Source organism: Schistocerca gregaria, chromosome 2 (genome assembly GCF_023897955.1).
Source record: "Schistocerca gregaria isolate iqSchGreg1 chromosome 2, iqSchGreg1.2, whole genome shotgun sequence".
In the NCBI taxonomy this organism is placed as follows: Eukaryota; Metazoa; Arthropoda; class Insecta; order Orthoptera; family Acrididae; genus Schistocerca; species Schistocerca gregaria.
In genome coordinates, this window is record NC_064921.1 from 573,516,441 (window position 1) to 573,536,274 (window position 19,834).

The following is a 19,834-nucleotide window of genomic DNA, read 5'->3' on the forward strand; positions in this document are numbered from 1 at the left end:
TTTGTTTGAAACTCAAACATTCTCCTTGATAACTGTCTAGTTCCACCTGAAATTTTCTTGACTTTTCAGTTTCCTTGTACAACAACTTACCCACTCCTTTCCCTGTTTTTCAATTTACATAAGTTCTTTTGTCAAGCAGTTCCTCCTTTCATCTATGTCTATATATCTTCATTTTCTACTATGCTGAGCTAGACACCAATTTTTAAATGACTTTCTGTAATGTACATTTCTGATTAGTTTCTCTTGTTCTAGCTTTGGAGCTATTTGTACTCTGCACATATTCCTAGACAGATCACTTGCAGTTATAAGTGGTTAAGGATCATCACATCCTGTATAACTTATTTTTTGTTTGATGAAATGTTGCAGTTTCAGTTTTAGTTTTACATGGCCCTTGTGGCGTCCATTTTTTGTTTGTTTTCATTTGTTTTCTGTTGAGCACAAATTTGTTGTTATTCGTGGAAAATTGTATGTCTATCTGATATTTCCATCATCATATCTTTAGTTTCCTAGTAAAGACTTATTCCACATTTTTTTGTTTATTTAATAAATTGCAGCCAAGTAGCCATATACAGTAACTTCATTTACATTTACATTTTACTTTTTGTCCCACTTTTAAAAGCAAAAACTTCTATTGTCAATTATGTTTCTGTAGAGGTCTTCTACCTTCCCATCAAAATATGAGAATGCTGGTGCTAAGACTTGAATGATTTTCATGAAATATGTATCCTTTTTCCAACAAGTCCTGTTATTTTGCCTTTATTCTTTCAGTATCTGGAATTTTGTGTCTAATTTTCTCGTTTGCAATAAAGTCCATACCCTAATTGCCTCATTCCTATGTTCTCCTGAAGTGAAACACATCCTGACTTTTTTTGCCGCACTTCAACAATGCTATACAGTATGTGCTATGACTTGAAATATTCATTGTTATGGACTTCCCTATGAGGTTTTCTGTGTGCACTGTCCTCTCTCACCTCTTGACACCGACTGTCTCCTCCCCCCCCCCCCCCCCCCCCCCCCGGTCCCCCAATTCCAGCAGTACGCCACTCTTCTGTCTGCCTTCCTCTTCATATCCACATACGTAGCCCATCCCACAAGATTCACAATCCATTGCATCTATGGCATCCATGGTCAGCTCTCGTGATTCCTTTCCTCAATAGCTTATTCTGCTATTGTTCTAAGGATCTGCACTGATCAAAATTTAAAGATGTGTTATTCATTGGCAGAGCAGTGCCCCTGAAAGACAAGGTACTAGGTTAGGTCTACTTTCAGATATGTAGTTGTAATTTGTCAGGACAATTTTTTTTTCTTTTTTTCTGTTACATCAGCATCGTAAAAGACCTTTACCTTCTACTTGTTTTGTTGTGACACATGCTAAGCAATCCAGTCACAGTGTAGCTAAAAAGGTACTGCTAACATTTCTTTAAGCTGTCTACCTTTTCACCAGTCTTGTTTGGTATTGTTGCCTTATTCAGTTCTGTAAGGAACTTATACATCGGTATGAATTTTCCATTCTTCTATCACTTGTCTACCATTAGAACATTCACTGTGCATGTAAATATGTGCAGATGCAGTGATTAGGGCCAGAATATTTTGGATATGCTAAGATACCCGACAAACAAATTTATATTTTCATTATCATGAGACAGAAATATTGTTCTTAAATATTTGTATTTTAGCAGTCTCCAACATTCACTTGAATAAGAAGCTGCAATTTGTACTAAAGCTAGTATTTTAAGCTGTCTAAATTCCAGTAATAAATTTGGTGACAGACAAGTTCTTTCATTGCATCTGAGTGTAAGATGTTGGTAAATATTTAAATGCTTTACAATGCAATGGATGTTTGTAGTTTCAGTTCAGAGGCTAAAACTGTGTTTTATAAGAAAATTTGAAGGTAACTGCAGGCTACATTGATTTTTTCAATTTCTGTATAAGACACAAAAACATTATCCATACACTGCATGTGTACCAGTAGCCAAAAAGCCTTGGAAAATGCCTGACTGTCAACGTGCACTGAGTAAGTGGATCATTGTTTCATAATTAAATCATGGGAGAAGGTAAGTGGAAGATTTGCATGTTCAATATTTTAATAAACATTGATCCACCTACTTTCTCCCATGATTTAATGAAATAACATTGATCCACTGACCTTCTCCCATGATTTCATTAAAAAATTGACTATTAATATTGTTATATCACATTCCCTTGTCAATGCACAAAACAGTATCCAGACTCTCTGCCTCTACAATTGGGCATTCAATATATACCGCCCACTGTAAGGGTGTGACTTTGATACTCAAGGCTTCTTGGAAATTACCAACTAGTATTATTTTTCTTCTTTCAACTTTGTTCCTGGATGGCACACAGCAATAATGACTCTAATATTGGTACTTCTTTGTATAAAGTTGTCTTTCTCGCACATTGTCATCATGGTCATATTGTGATAAATATGTGCTTCAAGTATCATGTTTCTTGGCTATTAGAACATATGGAGCCAATAAGGCAATAACATAAAAATGTTACACACTGGAACAACAATTCTTAACAATCAAGTTATATTAAAAATGGAGGATGGCTCTTGTATCTTATTTAATAAGAAGTCCTAAAACTAATAGGTTGTCTGTATGTTCTTGCTCAGAAATTACAAATAAGGTACAGAATATAATGTAAGAATACATAACCCTGTGTGTTTCAAGTGTTTTTTGGCAGTGGAATACCTTACTTCTCATACAATGTTATTACTGATACGTAACAATCAGTCATACACTTCCCGAATAGTTACATTCAATTCAATGTAAAACCAGTAATAACAAAAAATTAAACATGAAATAGCCCCCGCATATTCCAAGTTGGGGCAACATGTGCAAATTTTTAATATTATAGGCTGAAGACAGAAGTTTGATAGACAGTCGCTGAAAAGACAAGACACCACAACTACAGAGTGAAGGAAAAACGATGCATGTGTGTAATGGCACGATTACTACAACACTAATCATTCAACATAGTACTGCTATATAAAACAGGAATTGTGGTGCAAAGATTGGCTTCTTGGCAACATATTCTTAACACTGAGGAGGGAGGGGGGGGGGGGGGGCTGTTTCACAGTATCAAAGAACTTGGTTGTCCAAATGTAGTTTGCTATGACTTTTTATAATTTCCCATGATGATCGTTCAAATGATGAGGAATGACTGCATCGGTATTGAAAGCTGAATGTATACTTGTGTCAGAAAATAATAGTCACTACCACGATAGTAATAGCGCAAGGAAATACATCCTTCGCCCTCCCAACCAATTACTTAATGTAACACAACTGCGTCATATTTGACGAAACAAGCACGTAATCTACACGAAAAGATATAACACATACCCTTACGATGTCCTATTGGTTCTGCCAGCAAGATTTCAGATATATCTATGCTCGTTTTAAAATCGAAAATCCTGATGCCTGAACGTAACAGGAATTTTGCGTCGCATAAAACTGTTGCCAGGAGATCTAGCCTGTTGAAAACGAATGTTAGCACACATAGTAACAACCTTCGTGTGGTAATTTATTAACGCATAATTGGCTAATGTGAGTTCCAACTATTATCTTTTGGTGTTTTGCAGTTTATTGTACACGCTTGCATTGCACTTTGTTTTTCGCTGCCTGTATGAATCTTCAGTCGTTCTCTGACTTAACTACAATTTTCTGTGATAGGCGATTTCAGTTGCTACGAACAGGTCGTCCAAAACAATCGCATTATTTATTTGAACTGTGATATTTTCTACCCGCCATAATATTCAAAGATTACGGAATACTATGCAGCTCAAAAATCTTTGATGTGAGCATTGCGTGGACAAGCACAACAGCCACTAAAATTCGTGTTTGGGATTGGCGTCTTTTTTGTGATCTGGATGAATTATGGAAAATCTGAAGATTTTTCGCTACCATAACTTCCAAATTATACTCTATGTTCGGAACTTCTATAATACTTTTTGCAGTTACGTAGACAGGCATATGGAGAAAAGTTTGTACATCAAATATCTCAATTGCGATTGTGGGTTCGTTAGTGCGTGATGAGAAAGCAAGAGCATGTTTTCCATTGTAGGAGGTGAATAAATCTTATTTCAGCGTATTTCTGACGCCAGCACTCATCTTACATCCGAACAATAACTAGTAAGAGCTTTGCTGAGTAAATAAACATGATTCCTTCCTGTACTGCACTACCTGTGAAGCAAGAGCAACTTGCGCTGTGAACTCTCTCGTTCTAATGTAGAAAACAAAATAAGTTACAACAGTGAGACTCGCACAATGCAGTGTATTGTTATACAGTTTGCCTGCAATGTTAAGTTCATATTAGTATTTGATTCCAAGTGTGCCGTGTGCAAAATTGTGCATTTCGCTGGGGTTTCGCTATGGGACCTAATCCTAAATACGGACAGCATTACAGACAAGTTAGGGAGGCCTGCCCTTACTTTAAAGGGTGGTTACGTTCTGTTCAAAATGACACTACAAGAGCCTACAACTTTACTTTCTGCAAGTGCGAAATTAATGCAAAATTAATAGACGTTGAAAAGCATGTTAAAACACAGAAAAACAGCAAATTTTCGGATCTTTTCGAAAGTTCTCGACAACAGAGGGTTCTGTTTAAATGAGTGACTAAAACAAAGGCCAAATGTGTGTGAATGCCTAAGGTTCCAAATTGCTGAGGTTACCGGTCGCTAGACTTGCACTTTATTTAAACTAACTTGTACTAAGAGCAACACACACACCCATGCCCGAGGGAGGATTGGAATCTCCGGCGGGAGCGGCCGCGCAATCCGTGACATGACACCTCAAATCGCGTTTTTTAATCTCATTTTGTTCTGTATTGTTCGTTGAATTTGTTGTGGGCGGACATCCGATGACACCCATTTAGGTTTTTCGTTGATCTGTTTACTCAGTTTTTTTTATTGCAGAGGGTTGCTAACCATCTGACCGAACATGCTAAGTTAGCGTGTTGGCGAACCGCTCGGTCACTCTGCGCGACAAACAAACGCAAATGAATTATCATAAGCGGAAATCTGCACTCTCATTGCTGAACACAGTTCACTTCTGTCGTGTGATTATTTGTCAGAATTATGTTGAAAAAAATTCTGATAGCAAATGGGCGACAGAAACTCCAGTTACACAGGACTAGTGCAGAGAAATTGTCATAAACGTGTTAGTTGCACGCTTTTCGGAAATGTTGCCTTAAGATTTTGCTCAGAATCGATTCAGCTCAATTTTATATAATTAACAGATATATCCGTTACAAAATTACTTGACGTTTGTTTATGCTATTTCAGCGTCTCAATGCAAAAAATAGAGCGCACGTTCTTGGGTTTGGTGAATTTAGAATCTGGCACAGCTGAAGCCACTGTAAATCCAATAAAAGCCTTGTTGAAGAGTCATTAACACAGAAAATATAGGTTACGCAGGATACGGTGGCCCATGCACAGTGACAAGTTTTCACGCAAAGCGCTGGGCGACTTCATTCCTTTGTTCAGAAGGGGAGGCTGACAGGCCCTTGGCACCTTTCGGCCGGTCGGCGATGACAGAAACGACGCGCATACCCTGTAATCTTTCTCAAACGATTTTACAGAAGCTATTCGGTAAAAAAATCATTTTTGCCTTACGTGTAGCCTTATATGTCAGGTTCATTATTATGTGCCCATTATTTCCTTAATAGTCGCAGCTATTGTGTATTTACTTGGAAATAAGATGATGCGCTCAATTCGAAAACGTTTGCAATCAAAAATATGGGTCGCTATGATTTTGCATCTGGTGCATATTACATAACATGTTGGTGTGCATGAAATGTAACTAACATTGAGTTTTTCTTTAGATTGATTGGAGGTCTCTATCTGTCACCAATCTCGAGAAAATTGATCTGACGTAGCACACTCATTTGCGATCGCACCACGCCAGTGGTAAAGCCAGAGTGAAATATCCACAACATCCCTCATATTTCATGAACGGTTTGAGATATCGAAATGCGTTTTCGCAGATGATAGCATAAGAGAATAGGAGGGCATTTTGCCGCATGATTATTATGCTAAACTTCATTATCTTACCGTGTCATTCCACTAACTACAAACTTTTCCGATGAAAGAATGTAATTTTTAAGGTCCATCGATATAGCTAGTGAAACGAGAAATGATATGGGTTTTGAAACAACATTTGTAAAATCATTGAACATTTATTTTGTACCTAGGATGTACCTTTTCATAAGATGCTGACCTTACTTTTTCTCAGTTCCTCGGAATTCTCTCGCAATTGCACTGAATGTTGGTGAAATGCGACTGTGTAAACTCCGCTGAGTTTTGGCAAAAAAAGCAAATTTTAACATGGCAGCAAGAGAAATGTGTAGGTTTTACTCAAAATTTCCCACTCGTGACTTTTCTGAAAGCTGCAAATGGTTAACAAACCAGACGAAAATAAATCGCTGCGTTTCGGATGGAATTCATTTAAGATACTAACCAAAGAAGAGGTGACAGATCTTCTTCCATGGTCACAATGGAAGTTTGGGCGTGGAGGGGCCCCGCTTAATTTTACATTTTCGAACGGCTCCCCTTCAGCGCTCTGAACGAACCCCCCCCCCCCCCCCCGCCCCCCCCCGCCCCCCCCCCCGCCGTCCTCCTTCCCTCCCTCCCTCCCTCCCTCCCTCCCTCCCTCCCTCCCTACGCTTCCCCAGGCGACTGCGCATCCAGCGGACTGGCATTTTGCACGCACTATATTATTGGGATCGATATTGACTTGTAAATTATAGATTGAAGCGATCAGTCGTCCTTTTTAAATTTTACTGTACATATCTAGATTTACAGTTCACTGTGGATGCGCAACAGTAGTACAGGTTCATGCAATTTACTGTATGACTAGGCGAGGAAGGGGTGCATAGCAGTGGCAAGGTATTATAGACATTTGTAATATGTGGGTATACTGTGTGACTCATTTGTAATATGAGGGGTATATATTGTTTCGTAATGCATTTAACCACTGATAGGATTTCTCATTCACATTCTGCTTAATCTGCAATGTAATGAGGGTAAATGCACTAAATATACACATCAAAGTGTTACCAGTAAGCAAAACTATAAGCTAGCCTACAAGAAAGAGGGAAATGTATCCACAAAAACTGCAAAACATTGAAGCAGGTATATAATCACTAAAATGCAGCAAATTTGGTGGTTTTTGGATTCTTCCTAAGACACTTACTTCCTATGAAGTTGTTATGCAATACTATAACAGCAGAAATTTACTACATCAGACATGGTAATACAGTTAAAGTGCCATGTAATACCAAAAAATGGGAGCATCTGAGCTGTGACATTTCTTGCAAAGAAGCTCTTGAAAGTTTCAGCTTCTTGGTTCTCTTCATTTTTCTTCAAACCTGTTTATTCCATGTACCAAATAGAAATTGTCATGATGTTTATGAAACGTCTATGCCAAATCCAAAGCACCTACAAAGGGAATCGCTCTGTATTAGTGGCATAATGCAATTCTAAATGTACAGGGCACTTCGCGAACATACCTACAACATTCCGAGATCATGTGAAGAGGCTGTCAGTGTATGTTGACAAACAAAATCTGTTCTGTGCATCAGAATGCTCGTACCAGCGATATTTCTGCTCTATGCGGAATACCAAAGTTAATGGTTGGAAGAGAAAAGCAACAATTTGATTTATTTGGAGAACTTTCAACTCACAGATTCAGCAAGTGCACTCACAGATTATACAAGAAGTTAAAATTATAATTAGTGATAGAGGTACGTGTATTATATATTGGCCAGTCCATATGTAATGATCTGCCTTAGAGCTCCTGTACAATAGGAGTCTTAATCTGTCTGTGCAGATATCTTTGTGAATGGATACACATTGTTGCATGCTGTAAGTTACCACAAAACTTAATCATCCACAAGACACAGTTTCAATCCACAGCTGGTCTGCGACCTGTCACCAAGAAAAGACATATCAGTGCCAAGCAGATGCAACCTCACAAAGGATATTTCTTTCAGTGCACTAACACTTAGCAGCAGAGGTGGTGCGACATTTGTAAAACACACTTTTGAGTGAGGCACCGCACACTGCATACAGCCAAGGCTGGAAGACAGAGCAGTACAAGTCACCACTGTAAAAGGAAGTGGCACACTTGGAACTCACCCATGACACCCCTCTGTTAGTGAGAGATGATGGGGAGAAATCAGCAAAGCCAAGTGGGGATGCAGCAGTCAGCACTGAACCACAGAGAAGGCATCATCATAGCTGTGACAGAAGAAGGTGCACCAGTTCATGACAACAAGACAAGAAGAATATCACTGAATAATGAAGTCAAAGTGCTCATTAATACAGCTGTGGAGAGGCTATACCAACAGCTGGAATACAGAATTCTTGAGAATGTGGTGTCCACAATAGGTGTGGCAAAATAGGGAACATCACCATCAACTCCAGCTGGGGTGTTTGGAGGTTTTTCCGTGGCCATAAGGTGCCTGCCAAAGCTGGCTCAAGTCCTTCCAGACCCGAAGAAGAAAAAAATAATAATTCCAAGGCCCAACATGGACTGTGAAAGAAAGTTAGATCCCGAAAAAACACCTTTGCACAGTTTGCAAGAAATACTGACAAATAAAGAAAATAAACCATGATGTAATCCCTATGGCTGAAAAGGATATTTAGCAGATCCTCAACCAGTCTGCCCTTCCCCTTCAGGGAAGAGATCAGAAAATGAAAAATAAATAAATAAAATAAGATGCTGTGGCAGCCCCCTGTCCCATTGACTGAGTGGCAGCCCCTTGTCCCATTGCTTGAGTTGCATAGGTTTCCTCTGCCTGCACCCATCTGTAGAGCCTGCTCAAGACTTGTTGATTCAGTACAGTGGCTAGCAGGCTCGATTGACTCCATGATGATATGAATTTGCATTTGGTGTATGTTAATTCATATGTTGCTGGATATGAAATATAGCTAACATAGTGAATTATTCTTTAAACTTGGAAGGAACTCGCTATCTGTCTCCAATCTTGAGAAACTAGATTGTATGTAAAGCTCTCCATCCTGAACACAAGCGCCAACAAAAAAGCCAAAATGAAATGTTCCCTCATATCCTATAAATGGTTTGAGGTATTGAAACAAAAGTTTGACAAATGATAACATACAAAGAGGAGAGTATTTTGCCATATGGTTAAAATACAAATCTTCTATACCTACATCGACATTCAAGCAACTACAGATCTTTTTCAGTGAAATAATGAAGGATGAAATATGACAGAAGGTTGCAGTTATTTATTTTATACACATTTTCACAATAAACTTTTAATACACTCCTGGAAATGGAAAAAAGAACACATTGACACCGGTGTGTCAGACCCACCATACTTGCTCCGGACACTGCGAGAGGGCTGTACAAGCTATGATCACACGCACGGCACAGCGGACACACCAGGAACCGAGGTGTTGGCCGTCGAATGGCGCTAGCTGCGCAGCATTTGTGCACCACCGCCGTCAGTGTCAGCCAGTTTGCCGTGGCATACGGAGCTCCATCGCAGTCTTTAACACTGGTAGTATGCCGCGACAGCGTGGATGTGAAACGTATGTGCAGTTGACGGACTTTGAGCGAGGGCGTATAGTGGGCATGCGGGAGGCCGGGTGGACGTACCGCCGAATTGCTCAACACGTGGGGCGTGAGGTCTCCACAGTACATCGATGTTGTCGCCAGTGGTCGGCGGAAGGTGCACGTGCCCATCGACCTGGGACCGGACCGCAGCGACGCACGGATGCACACCAAGACCGTAGGATCCTACGCAGTGCCGTAGGGGACCGCACCGCCACTTCCCAGCAAATTAGGGACACTGTTGCTCCTGGGGTATCGGCGAGGACCATTCGCAACCGTTTCCATGAAGCTGGGCTACGGTTCCGCACACCGTTAGGCCGTCTTCCGCTCACGCCTCAACATCGTGCAGCCCGCCTCCAGTGGTGTCGCGACAGGCGTGAATGGAGGGACGAATGGAGACGTGTCGTCTTCAGCGATGAGAGTCGCTTCTGCCTTGGTGCCAATGATGGTCGTATGCGTGTTTGGCGCTGTGCAGGTGAGCGCCACAATCAGTACTGCATACGACCGAGGCACACAGGGCCAACACCCGTCATCATGGTGTGGGGAGCGATCTCCTACACTGGCCGTACACCTCTGGTGATTGTCGAGGGGACACTGAATAGTGCACGGTACATCCAAACCGTCATCGAACCCATCGTTCTACCATTCCTAGACCGGCAAGGGAACTTCTTGTTCCAACAGGACAATGCACGTCCGCATGTATCCCGTGCCACCCAACGTGCTCTAGAGGGTGTAAGTCAACTACCCTGGCCAGCAAGATCTCCGGATCTGTCCCCCATTGAGCATGTTTGGGACTGGATGAAGTGTCGTCTCACGCGGTCTGCACATCCAGCACGAACGCTGGTACAACTGAGGCGCCAGGTGGAAATGGCATGGCAAGCCGTTCCACAGGACTACATCCAACATCTCTACGATCGTCTCCATGCGAGAATAGCAGCCTGCATTGCTGCGAAAGGTGGATATACACTGTACTAGTGCCGACATTGTGCATGCTCTGTTGCCTGTGTCTATGTGCCTGTGGTTCTGTCAGTGTGATCATGTGATGTATCTGACCCCAGGAATGTGTCAATAAAGTTTCCCCTTCCTGGGACAATGAATTCACGGTGTTCTTATTTCAATTTCCAGGAGTGTATTAGTCACATTAAGTTCCCACATTCATAAATCTTACATGAGAAAGCTTTGCTCATGTTTCAGCAGCTACTTGAAGCCGGTGACAGAAGCTGGTTAGTAGTCAGTGGTCCCATGTCCTCCTCCTCGGTGAGATCACTTGATGTGATGTTTCAGTCCTCAAGAATTATGCAGTACACATATAGCCTTAACATATTTACAGTCTCCACTTTACACTCAAAAGACCATTTACACATACAATCTGGAACTCAATATACCAAATGCACCCTACATTTTGACAAGCACAAGAAAGTCTGTAGTTAAAAACGTTGTTTGTCGTGATTCTTGAGTTTCTCCCAGCGTATTTGATAATCAAAATATCCACGGGTGTACTGCCGGTCTATAGTGTCCAACGGGCACAATATTTCGGCGATCAAACATGTCGCCATCATCAGGTGAACTGACGGACTGAGCTCCTGTGAACGTGCCGGCACGGAGATCCGTACGCTATGGCTGCTCAGGGGGAACTGGGTTCGGTCGCGGCGGTGGCCGATTTAAATACCCTCCGCCCGCGGCGCGCTCCCTCTGCCGTCCGCGCCCCGCGCCATGGTAGCGCGGTGGAACAGGTTGCGACGGCGTCTGAGATGACGTCGGTGTGATGGCTCTGTCCGCCGTGGTCGTCACAACTATGCGTTTGCTCTATTTACTCTTGATTAACCCAATCGCTGGTTCCCAAGCCTTGCTAAGATTATAGCCACAGTCACGGTTTATGAGGTCGTCATTGGTGCGAGTTTCTATGGCCTCTCTAAAAACGCTGTCCCAGTATCTCGACGTCTGTACCAGAATCCTCGTGCGGTCATACTCCATAGCGTGATTTTCCGACAAACAATGTTCAGTGACCGCCGACTTGCTCGGATACATCAGTCAAGTGTGCCTCTGGTGTTCACGGCATCGACCCTCGACGGTACGCATCGTCTGACCAATGTACGACTTGCAACATTGACACGGAATCTAAATGACGATTCCTACCGGAAGATCAGCGTTGACCCTACAAAGAAGGTGGAGAACAAGACGAGGGTTCTTCTCAAGGACGCAGATTTACCGGAGGGTGACGCTAAGAAATTGTTACCCCAAAGTCCGGTACCGCCTAGACTATATGGACTCACGAAGGTTCACAAAGAGGGGGTACCATTACGCCCCATTGTCAGCAACATCAGGGCACATACATATTTGTTGGCCAAATACCTGACGGGAATATTAAGTCCTTATGTGGGTAAATGGCCTCATCACATCCGTAATTCCGTGGATTTTGCTAAACGCCTTGATAGCTTCAGGTTGGATGAGTCAGATATCATGGTGAGTTTTAACGTCGTTTCCTTGTTTATGAGGGTACCCCTGCGAGAGTCGCTAGAGTTGATTGGTCAGAGGTTTGATGAGAAAACCACTGAACTTTATAGGCATGTCTTGACTTCCACGTATTTTCTTTTTAATGGAGAATACTACGAACAAACGGAGGGAGTCGCCATGGGTAGCCCACTCTCACCGCTGGTAGCGAATTTGTACATGGAGAACTTCGAGGAGGAAGCCCTGTCGTCATCCGAATGGAAACCTACTTGCTTTTTCCGTTACGTGGACGACACGTTCGTCATCTGGCCACATGGTATGCATAAACTCCTTGACTTCCTTACACATCTAAACTCCATACACCCCAACATCAAATTCACTATGGAGACTGAAACGGAGGGTAAATTACCTTTCTTTGACGTCTTGGTCAGGAGAAGGGCTGACGGCACCCTAGGTCATGGGGTGTATCGAAAGACAACACACACTGATCTGTATTTGCACGCAGACAGCTGCCACCACCCTTCACAGAGGAATGGGGTACTTAAAACTCTAGTACATAGGGCGCGCACTATCTCTGACACAGAGTGTCTACCCCAGGAATTGTGTTTCGAAAAAATGGGTACTCAGAGTGGCAGATCCAACGTGCTCTCCGCCCAACCACTGCAGCACAACCTCTTGAGATGGTTGAAGTCACGAGGGAGGAGGTAGGCACTGCTTTTATTCCATACACAGGCGCACTTTCGGGGAAAATAGCCCGCATTCTGAAGAAACACTGGGTCGGAACTGTGTTTTGTCCTCCGAATAAAACTCGTGCACTGGTGGGGAGCGCCAAAGATGACCTCGGTTTGCGGAAGGCCAGCGTGTACCAGGTTCCATGTCAATGTGGCAAGTCGTACATTCGTCAGACGATGCGTACCGTCGAGGATCGATGCTGTGAACACCAGAGGCACACTCGACTGATGTATCCGAGCAAGTCGGCGGTCACTGAACATTGTTTGTCGGAAAATCACGCTATGGAGTATGACCGCACGAGGATTCTGGTACAGACGTCGAGATACAGGGACAGCGTTTTTAGAGAGGCCATAGAAACTCGCACCAATGACGACCTCATAAACCGTGACTGTGGCTATAATCTTAGCAAGGCTTGGGAACCAGCGATTGGGTTAATCAAGAGTAAATCGAGCAAACGCATAGTTGTGACGACCACGGCGGACAGAGCCATCACACCGACGTCATCTCAGACGCCGTCGCAACCTGTTCCACCGCGCTACCGTGGCGCGGGGTGCGGACGGCAGAGGGAGCGCGCCGCGGGCGGAGGGTATTTAAATTGACCGCCGCCGCGACCGAACCCAGTTCCCCCTGAGCAGCCATAGCGTACGGATCTCCATGCCGGCACGTTCACAGGAGCTCAGTCCGTCAGTTCACCTGATGATGGCGACATGTTTGATCGCCGAAATATTGTGCCCGTTGGACACTATAGACCGGCAGTACACCCGTGGATATTTTGATTACTTTGTTTGTCATTTGCGGTAATTCTGCATTTAGGATAGTGTTGCATTAAGTTTTTTTTTAACAATGGTTGTGCCTCACAACCTATGAAAATGCAAAGTGTTCCAGAGTTCCCAATCAGAGTCAAACTGCATAGACAGACTCACTGTGGACATTGCAGGGCACTATGTGCTTCACGAGCACTGGGCCATTGCTGGGTCCTCCCATGTCTCTGCTGTGGGCAGTATGCATTAACCTGCAAAAGCTCTACTGCTCTGCCAGGCCTCTGCTCTGTCTCTGCTGCTTGCAAGCAATTCTTGTGTTCCCAGCGTCTCTAGTGGGAAAAAAAGGCAAAGTGTCAGATACAGAAAAAAATCTAAAGGTTCAAGGCAGAAGCTCCTTAACCAAAGGCAGTTTGCACATATTAATTTACTTTGTAAGCTACAGAGTGAACATCATGGCTTTCAAAATTATTTGCAAATGATTTTTACTCTACACACATCTATATTCTGCAAATCACTGTGAAGTAAATTACAGACCATACTCTCCATTGTACCAGACTTGTATCTTGCCATAGACTAGATACACTATGTGATCAAAAGTATCCAGACACCTGGCTGAAAATGACTTAAAAGTTTGTGGCACCCTCCATCTATAATGCTGGGATTCGATATGGTATTGGCCCACCCTTAGCCTTGATGACAGCTTCCACTCTCACAGGCATACGTTTAATCAGATGCTGGAAGGTTTCTTGGGGAATGACAGCACATTCTTCATGGAGTGCTGCACTGAGGAGAGGTATCGATGTCGGTCGGTGAGGCCTGGCACGAAGTCGGCATCCCAAAACATCCCAAAGGTGTTTTATAGGATTCAGGTCAGGACTCTGTGCAGGCCAGTCCATTACAGGGATGTTATTGTCGTGTAACCACACTGCCACAGGCCATGCATTATGAACATTATTATTATTAGATTATCCTGTAGTGAAGTAGAAGTGGATAGTTCCTGCAAAATATTATGGGTGGAGGTTACACTCAACAACCGAGCTAGGTTAATAATTGGCTCCTTTTACCGACCTCCTGACTCAGCAGCATCAGTGGTAGAACAGCTGCGAGAAAATTTGGAATACATTTCCCATAAATTTTCTCAGCATATTATAGTCTTAGGTGGAGATTTCAATTTACCAGATATAGACTGGGATACTCAGATGCTTAGGACGGGTGGTAGGGACAGAGCATCGAGTGACATTATACTAAGTGAACTATCCGAAAATTACCTCAAGCAATTAAACAGAGAACCGACTCGTGGAGATAACATCTTGGACCTACTCATAACAAACAGACCCGAACTTTTCGACTCTGTAAGTGCAGAACAGGGAATCAGTGATCATAAGGCCGTTGCAGCATCCCTGAATATGGAAGTTAATAGGAAGGGAGGAAGGTTTCTCTGTTTAGCAAGAGTAATAGAAGGCAGATTTTAGACTACCTAACAGATCAAAATGAAAATTTCTATTCCGACACTGACAATGTTGAGTGTTTATGGAAAAAGTTTAAGGCAATTGTAAAATGTGTTTTAGACAGGTACGTGCCGAGTAAAACTGTGAGGGATGGGAAAACCCACTGTGGTTCAACAACAAAGTTAGGAAACTACTGCAGAAGCAAAGAGAGCTTCACTCCAAGTTTAAACACAGCCAAAACATCTCAGACAAACAGAACCTAAACGGTGTCAAAGTAAGCGTAAGGAGGGCTATGCGTGAAGCGTTCAGTGAATTCGAAAGTAAAATTCTATGTACCGACTTGACAGAAAATCCTAGGAAGTTCTGGTCTTACGTTAAATCAGTAAGTTGCTCGAAACAGCATATCCAGACACTCCGGGATGACGATGGCTTTGAAACAGAGGATGACACGCGTAAAGCTGAAATACTAAACACCTTTTTCCAAAGCTGTTTCACAGAGGAAGACCGCACTGCAGTTCCTTCTCTAAATCCTCGCACAAATGAAAAAATGGCTGACATCAAAATAAGTGTCCAAGGAATAGAAAAGCAACTGAAATCACTCAACAGAGGAAAGTCCACTGGACCTGATGGAATACCAATTCGATTCTACACAGAGTACGCGAAAGAACTTGCCCCCTTCTAACAGCCGTGTACCACAAGTCTCTAGAGAAACGGAAGGTTCCAAATGATTGGAAAAGAGCACAGGTAGTCCCAGTCTTCAAAAAGGGTCGTCGAGCAGATGCGCAAAACTATAGACCTATATCTCTCATGTCAATCTGTTGTAGAATTTTAGTACATGTTTTTTGCTCGAGTATCATGTTGTTTTTGGAAACCCAGAATCTACTCTGTAGGAATCAACATGGATTTTGGAAACAGCGATCGTGTGAGACCCAACTCGCTTTATTTGTTCATGAGACCCAGAAAATATTAGATACAGGCTCCCATGTAGATGCCATTTTCCTTGACTTCCGGAAGGCGTTCGATACAGTTCCGCACTGTCGCCTGATAAACAAAGTAAGAGCCTACGGAATATCAGACCAGCTGTGTGGCTGGATTGAAGAGTTTTTAGCAAACAGAACACAGCATGTTGTTATAAATGGAGAGACGTCTACAGACGTTAAAGTAACCTCTGGCGTGCCACAGGGGAGTGTTATGGGACCATTGCTTTTCACAATATATGTAAATGACCTAGTAGATAGTGTCGGAAGTTCCATGCGGCTTTTCGAGGATGATGCTGTAGTATACAGAGAAGTTGCAGCATTAGAAAATTGTAGCGAAATGCAGGAAGATCTGCAGCGGATAGGCACTTGGTGTAGGGAGTGGCAACTGACTCTTAACATAGACAAATGTAATGTATTGCGATACATAGAAAGAAGGATCCTTTATTGTATGATTATATGATAGCGGAACAAACACTGGTACCAGTTACTTCTGTTAAATATGTGGGAGTATGCGTGCGGAACGATTTGAAATGGAATGATCATATAAAATTAATTGTTGCTAAGGTGGGTACCAGGTTGAGATTCATTGGGAGAGTCCTTAGAAAATGCAGTCCATCAACAAAGGAGGTGGCTTACAAAACACTCGTTCGTCCTATACTTGAGTATTGCTCATCAGTGTGGGATCCATACCAGATCGGGTTGACAGAGGAGATAGAGAAGATCCAAAGAAGAGTGGTGCGTTTCGTCTCAAGGTTATTTGGTAACCATGATAGCGTTACGGAGATGTTTAGCAAACTCAAGTGGCAGACTCTGCAAGAGAGGCACTCTGCATCGTGGTGTAGCTTGCTGTCCAGGTTTCGAGAGGGTGCGTTTCTGGATGAGGTATCAAATATACTGCTTCCCCCTACTTATACCTCCTGCAGAGAGATTCGAGCGTGCACGGAGGCTTTCAGACAGTCGTTCTTTCCGCGAACCATACGCGACTGGAACAGAAAATGGAGGTAATGACAGTGGCACGTAATGTGCCCTCCGCCACATACCGTTGGGTGGCTTGCAGAGTATGAATGTAGATGTAGATGTAGAACATGTGCTTGATCGTGTTGATAGATGCAATCACTCTCCCCGAATTGCTCTTCAACAATGGGAAGCAAGAAGGTGCTTAAAACATCAATTTTGGCCTGTACAAATCCCCTCCATGAAATGCATGACCACATCATAACTCTACCACCTCCGCATTTTACCATTGGCACTACCCACGCTGGCAGATGACGTTCACCGGGCATTCACCATACCCACATGCTGCCATTGGATCGCCACGCTGTATACCATGATTCATCACACCACACAACATTTTTCCACTGTTCAATCATCCAATGTTTACACTGCTTACACCAAGCAAGGTGTCAATTGGCATTTACTGGCACAATGTGTGGCTTATGAGCAGCTGCTCGACCATGAAATCCAAGTTTTCTCACCTCCCTCATACTGTCATGGTATTTGCAGTGGATCCTGATGCAGTTTGGAATTCCTGTGTGATGGTCTGGATAGATGTGTGCCTATAACACATTATGACCCTCTTCAGCTGTTGGTGGTCTCTGTCAGTCAGCAGAAGAGATCAGCATGTAAGCTTTTGCGCTTTGTGTGTCCCTTCATGTTTCCACTTCACTATCACATTGGAAACAGTGGACCTAAGGATGTTTAGGAGTGTGGAAATCTCGCGTACAGACATACAACACAAGAGACACTCAGTTACCTTACTATGTTTGAAGTCCGTGAGTTCCGCGGAGTGCCCCATTCTGCTCTCTCACAATATCTAATGACTAATGAGGTCACTGATATGGAGTACCTGGAAGTGGGTGGCAGCACAATACACCTAATATTAGAAACGTATTTTTTGGGGGTGTTCAGATACGTTTGATTACATAGTGTGTGTCTGAAAGAATAGACATGAAAATATAAATACATGTGTCCTGATGGCAAATCTTGCAGATTGCACTCTTTGTTTCACCTATTGCAGGAATCAGGTGAGGGCGGGACCAGTGAGGATAATGTACAAGGAACACTATGTGTGTAGTGTGTTACATATGGGAGTTTGGGTTGGCTGGGAAGTATGCTTGGATAGCCGAAGAAGTTAAGGTGTCAACTCATAATAAGTTAGAACTCTGGGTTCGAGTCTACATCTACATTTATACTCCACAAGCCACCCAACAGTGTGTGGCGGAGGGCACTTTATGTGCCACTGTCATTATCTCCCTTTTCTGTTCCAGTCGCGTATGGTTCGCGGGAAGAACGACTGTCTGAAAGCCTCCGTGCGTGCTTGAATATCTCTAATTTTACATCCGTGATCTCCTCGGGAGGTATAAGTAGGGAGAAGCAATATGTTCGATACCTCATCCAGAAACGCACCCTCTCGAAACCTGGCGAGCAAGCTACACTGCGATGCAGAGCGCCTCTCTTGCAGAGTCTGCCACTTGAGTTTGCTAAACATCTCCGTAACGCTACCACGGTTACCAAATAACCCTGTGATGAAACGCGCCGCTCTTCTTTGGATCTTCTCTATCTCCTCCATCAGCCCGATCTGGTACGGATCCCACACTGATGAGCAATACTCAAGTATAGGTCAACCAAGTGTTTTATAAGCCACCTCCTTTGTTGATGGACTACATTTTCTGATCCTGATCTGGTACAAATTTTCACCTGTGGCCATTGGATTTATTTCAGTACCCAATAGCAGCTCATGTCAGAATTTCATTTTTGCCATGCATTTTTTTATTGCTCTTGGTTCTGTATCTGTAACAGTACACCCAGAACCTGGTGTTTTTAGAATAATGTTCTTGGAGATACAACCAAGATACAGCTATAATGAGATCTGAAATCAGTTGCTTCAGTGTTAAATGACACATCTGCTAAAAAGGGCTTCTTGCATCAAACTCTTCGCTTGCTTATAAGTTTCAGTTTAATTCCTTAAATTGATTTTAGTAGCATACTTATATTTTTTCACCATGTCTTTTCATTGTGCCATGAACAATACAGTCTTCTTACAGGTTCTTCCATCTGCAAAAGCTAAGCATTATAGCATATTTTTCGTACTTCAATCTTTATTTCATTAAAAAATAATGATAGCACCTCTTGATCAGACCTGCTTGAAATAAGAACCATGCGGTTAGAGTCACCATGTTACTGACTACGCGGCCCTATCTCCCTGAGGTTCCAGTCCTCCCTCGGGCATGGGTTTGTGTGTTGTTCTTAGTGTAAGTCAGTTTAAGCAGTTTGTATATCTAGGGCCGATGACCTCAGCAGTTTGGTCCCTTAGAAATTCACACACATTTGAACATTTTGAAATAAGAAAAGCACAAGGAAAATCTCGAGTCATGTTGTCAAGAACAAGAAGTGTAATTAACTTAAAAATATAACCATTTCTTCCATGAATTTAATTGACGCAAATACAATCACTGCTGAATCACCTCAAAATTTCAGATTCTGCATTATTCATAATAATGAGGACAAAGTCATCCCTTGTCAGTAGTGGTTGAGCTTGGCTGCTTTTATCTTGTGGCTTGTAGAACAACACACAAGGGTTATCACTAGCACTGATTTCATTTACCTACACTTCTACATTGATGCTGTGACATTGTTAGAAGTACAATATGGTCCATGCTTTTTGGAGTAAAGTGCTGTCTGGCCATGGCAGCCAGAGACAGTGGTCATGTGTGTGAGAGCTGTGCTTTTTTTCGTGTGTGTGTGTGTGTGTGTGTGTGTGTGTGTGTGTGTGTGTGTGTGTGTGTGTGTGCGCGCGCGCGCGCGCGCGCGTGTGCGTGTGCGTGTGTATTTGTGCACACAGGCGCACATGCTTGTGCTATATT

At 42.9% G+C, this 19,834-nt stretch overlaps 3 protein-coding genes across 5 annotated transcripts in view; 2 read left to right on the forward strand and 1 right to left on the reverse strand.

Moving 5' to 3' along the window:
• The window catches only part of LOC126333107 (cullin-1-like), a 53,249-nt gene extending 49,448 nt beyond the window's left edge, over nt 1–3,801 (reverse strand). The window contains exons 1-2 of one of the 2 annotated variants that reach the window (XM_049996714.1): nt 3,582–3,794; nt 3,366–3,496 (exon numbers count right to left, since the gene is read on the reverse strand). The gene's annotated coding sequence lies outside the window, so the exon portion shown is untranslated. Of the gene's footprint in view, nt 1–3,365 lie in introns of both variants that reach the window. The other variant, XM_049996713.1, reaches the window with a different exon arrangement.
• LOC126333149 (uncharacterized) overlaps nt 1–19,834 on the forward strand; it is a 229,801-nt gene that overhangs the window by 152,536 nt on the left and 57,431 nt on the right. The gene's annotated exons all lie outside the window — the stretch shown is intronic.
• LOC126333081 (uncharacterized) overlaps nt 1–19,834 on the forward strand; it is a 330,586-nt gene that overhangs the window by 112,366 nt on the left and 198,386 nt on the right. The window lies entirely within an intron of this gene.